The sequence below is a fragment of the Cupressus sempervirens genome, chromosome 2 (assembly GCF_028749045.1).
Source record: "Cupressus sempervirens isolate cs-2001-9-10 chromosome 2, ASM2874904v1, whole genome shotgun sequence".
Classification (NCBI taxonomy): domain Eukaryota; kingdom Viridiplantae; phylum Streptophyta; class Pinopsida; order Cupressales; family Cupressaceae; genus Cupressus; species Cupressus sempervirens.
In genome coordinates this window covers 593,096,238-593,101,180 of record NC_143119.1, presented here as the reverse complement: position 1 = coordinate 593,101,180, position 4,943 = coordinate 593,096,238, and the positions used below count along the sequence as shown (strand labels likewise).

Sequence of the window (4,943 nt, the reverse complement as noted above, 5' to 3'; positions counted from 1 at the left end):
TTCCTAGCCAATGTTGAGAAGAGGTATCCATTGGCTTCATCACATGGCTTCTCAAATCTAAAGGTCATAATATCATCATGGTAGTAGTTGATTGCCTCACTAAATATGCACATTTCATTGCATTATCACATCCTTTTACAAGTAGTATAGTGGCAATAGTTTTCTTGGAGAATATCCAAAAGCTACATGGTACACCTAAGGTTATTGTTAGTGATCATGATCCTATCTTTACTAGTCACTTTTAGAAAGATTTATTCTCATGTTTTGGTAGTTAATTTGCTCATAGTTCTTCATACCATTCTCAATTAGATGGGAAAATTGAGGTTTCTAATAAATGTTTTAAAGGATATCTATGTTTTTTCACTTCAAAAAAATAATCTTAATGGGTAGATTGGCTACCTCTTGCAAAATGGTGGTACAATACTTTTTTTCATAGCTCATAAAAAATGTCTCAATTTTTTGCACTTTATGGATATCATCCTCCTTTCATCACATCATCATTAAAGGTGCAACCAAGATTTTGGGTAGTAGAGGGTCACATTATTCATCAACAATAGGTATTTTTAGGACTTGAGAATTTAGCTATGGAACAAAATTGACTAAAACAACAATTGGACCAACATCATAGTGAAAGAAATTTTTAAGTTGGCGACTGGGTCTTCTTGAGATTGTAACCTTATTAGGAAATATTAATGAGGCAACAAAAAAAGAATAATAAGTTGTCTCCTAGATATTATGGAGCATATCAAATCATGCAAAATATTGTTAGTGTTTCCTACAAGCTTGAGTTGCCACCAACAACAAAGATACATCCAATTTTTCATGTTTCTTGTTTGAAGAAGATAATTGGGTAGAATATTCCTACTCAAATAGTACTATCAGAACTTGATGAAGAAGGAAGAATAATTTTGGAACTAGAGTGCATTCTTCGAACATGCACAAAGAAGTTGAGGAACAAAATCTTGACTCAGTATCCCATCCAATGAAAGAACTTACTAGTTGAAGAGGCCACATGGGAGGATAAGGAGTTCATTCAAAAGAATCCACACTTGGTTAGCATTGAGGACAATGCTTCTTTCAAAGAGAGGGCATGCTATTTCCTTAATATTGGTGTATATAAGGTTATGAATAGTCAAATTGTGGTTATCATAATCCTTAATTAAGTCATGTTATCATTATTCTATTATTATTTAGGTAGGTAGGTCAACCTAGGTGTTATGTAGGGTTGTGTCTATTCAACCTAAGCATAATTAGGTATTTATAGGAGGTTGTGAGTCTTATTTCTACATCAGATTGTGAAGTGTTTTCTCATTGGAGATATTTGGAGGGTGTCCCCTTGAAGTGGCCTATTACTCTAAATTATTAAGTATGTTAGTAAACGGTTTTTGACCTTCAACAAGAATTACAAAACATGACTCAATAAACCTAATAAGACATAAAAAATGTAGTTACAATTGGATAGGTTATCATTGATTGATAACTATCCTCTAAATTAAGAGGTACAACTCCCTTATAAAAAATATTCTATGAATGTGATATTTGGTTGTGTCTTTAACTTGAAGACACAAAAAGATTTCTAACACCCACCCATCAACATGAGGTGAATGTAATTACTAGATCTATGAATAAAGAAGGAAGACAAATAAATAACCCTATGATTGCTTATTCAACTTCCCACATTAAATTATAGAAGAGTTAAGAGGGGTTACATTTATCATTATGCAAAAATGTGAGTGCATAAACCATAGGATTATATACATCACAAATCTGGTGTAATAAACATGACTGCTTCCAAAATAGGAAATAAAAGACCATAAGATCTTTTAAACGAGAAATATGAGTGTACAGACTATAGGATCAAACACACACATATCCTATTAATTTCAAAAACATAATAGAATAACAATAGTATTATTCCATCCCTCCATTACAACCAGACTACAAAAACAAATCTCTCTCCCCTTATTACAAAATATAAATCTCTTCTTCCTAAAGTGGCTATAGAACTTGCAGATTAGAAAAGAAGCCCTTTACAAATGTTTTGCCCCTATTAAATAAATTTTCCAAGAAGTTGGACAACTACCACAACTTCTTACCAAACTTCTCTTGTCTTCTCCGACAATATACTATGATATTAATTCTTATAAGAGAATTAATTATTTTACATATTTTCTCAACTTTAATCTATTGCCCAAGAGCTTTTACAATTTCATTTCATAAGAATAATTAATTCTTTTTAAAGAATTAATTATTTCAAATTCTTTTTTTACATTTACCTTACCCCACCGACTTCATTTATCATTTGACCTTCAATATCACATTATAATAGTAATAATTAATTCTTTTGGAATGAAAGAATTAATTGTTTGAAAGAACATATTAAAAGTGTGATTTTTAATTATTTTGAAAATATTAATATTTAATTATTTATATAATTAAATATTAATATTTAATTATTTATATAATTAAATATTAATATTTAATTATTTAAATAATTAAATATAATGCTTTTTTCTTTGAAGGTTTTTTTTCTTTTTTAAAATTTTAATTGTTTGGGAGGGGTAATACTTAGGGTTTCAAAACCCTAGGTATTAATGGCTATTTTTGGGGGTTGCACTCTATGCCAGGGTGCAAATAACTCCAGGATCTCTGTCTACTGCTATCCAATGCTTGATTCCTTGGGCTATAGAGTCATTTATCATTGTATTCTCATATCTACAAATTGTAGGCTCCTTCCTTGCAGTACTCTATCAATCTCCTCTTGTTCTTTCTCCAGTGAAGTAGGGTTCTGACTCATTCACATTTTCTTCTTCATCTAGTTTCTCCCCTTAGGCTCAAGTACATCACCAACCATGAAAAGTGGAAAAGATTTTAAGTCATTTTTCCCACTTGAGCCCTAGTCTTCAAACAATAGCTTTGACACTATCAGCAAGCTCTTGAAGCATCTTCATACTGCACATGTAAATATGTCATCCTCAAAATATTTGTTCTCCTCATTCTCACAACATACATTGGAATCTCAACAATTTGTGAAGTGGTGTAGGCCCCATTCTGTATCATAACATATTATGATAATATTGAAGCACCACATGTCAATCATTTACATCAATGTCATCCATGTGTCATATTGTTTTCTTCATCAATAGGATGGGTGGATGTCGCTAAAGGTTATAAATCCATGTTAGCATGTGAGCCATGGCCAATATAATGCAGACTATAAAATTGACAAGGAGTGCACCAAAAAAATAATTGATGGGTCCAACAAAGGGGAAAATAATGGCAAGAAACCAAATGGGAATCACAATGAGCAATCTCACAAGTGCCCTCCTGAAGATGCTCTTTGCATCATGCATTCCAATCACTTTCTCCCATACAAAATACAAGGGAATACATGCAAACCCAAATGTGATAAACTAAATAATGAGCATGAGAATGACTACAAAGTCTCACCATCCTAATGTTGGTAGTAAAGAGAAGGAATTTGATTGATCCAACAACTTATCTCCAAATGCCCAATAGATAGATATTGCTGAAAATAGAGTTAGAGTAAGCACATATACTATTACAAACAAGTAGATTGCCTTGAATTTCTAAGGTTTCCACATGGCATGCATTATTTCCACTATCACTGCATGACCTCCAAAAGTGTAGAGGATATTTTTAGCCCTAATGAAATACAAAACAATTGAAGTTGGAGCTAAATGCTCCACTCCTTCTACCTAGCCATGAACAAGAGAAGCAATGGTCAAATACCAAGCAATATAAATGGTTATTTTGAGCTCCAAGAAAGACTAAAGCCTATAATTGTGAAAGGATGATATAAAAACTATAGTTGCATAGTAGGCACCAAATATATACATCCAAGTATGCTTGTCCAAGTGATCATTTATGTAATAAATGTTGCTTGCACAGGCGATGAGCTATATGATAGATCTGAATAAAAGGAATGTATAATTGAAGGCTAGACCTACTAATTTCCAGCAAGGTCCTAGAAGACTATCCAACACCTCAAACCACTTCTCAATTTTCTCAAACACTCTAGAAGCTCTATACACTCTTCACTAAAATCTTCACTATAATCATCTAGTATTGCTACAGTCTCGTCACCACCCTAATTAGGGTTAGCACATTTTAAGCACACGACTTCATGATTAAAAAATAACTTTAGAAAAGGCTTTCATTTGGAAATCCTATTATGGATCAAACTCTCTCATCTTTTAGGCAACTTCAACCATGACAATTCTTTCTTTGCAAAATGCACTAGTTAGTTTTGGCACATGGTTGAACAAGTCGGTGCTTCCATAGTCACGGGATCTCCATGGAATTGAGGCCTGAATACTTCTATGGATTGGGTATTCTGTCAAAATGTCTACATGTGACATCCAAGCTTAAAACTATTACATAATAGTTCATGCCATTTTTCTTGTTATTTGGATCCTTCTTGCGAAACCTGTAAGTGGACATTCTCAAGAGATTGTATGCATCATACCATATTTTCTGCTTGGTATCTAAGAGTCTTCCATTCACCATAGTTGTAGAAGATGGTGCTATATGCACACTCGATATTCTGTTGGCATACAAAAAGATACTTATATCTATGTGAACAACTAATGTCCACTATATGAGATCGGTTTTACATGAATCTTTTGAAAACTTAATTTTTGAAACTTCTATATTAGTAGAAATTATTATCACAATATTCAACATTTGAGACCTACACCTTTAATCAACATTTTATCATCACCACTCCCAAATATTTGTCTACACATTTAGCCTTGTAAGGGAGTGAAATTATTGAGTGCAAAATATTGAATAAAAACCTTGAATATTAACATTGAATATTAATATTAATGAAGGATCCACATATTCACCATCTTCTTAAGGTAAATGAAACTTTTCCATATAAGCTGTCCACCATGAACAAAATATGAAAACCCTAAACT

The 4,943-nt window shown here is 32.5% G+C and overlaps 1 pseudogene; it reads right to left on the bottom strand.

Annotated features, from left to right (window-relative positions):
- Window positions 1-3,161: 3,161 nt before the first annotated feature.
- LOC149574795 (auxin transporter-like protein 1 pseudogene) lies at window positions 3,162-4,530 on the bottom strand (annotated as a pseudogene).
- Window positions 4,531-4,943: the final 413 nt, after the last annotated feature.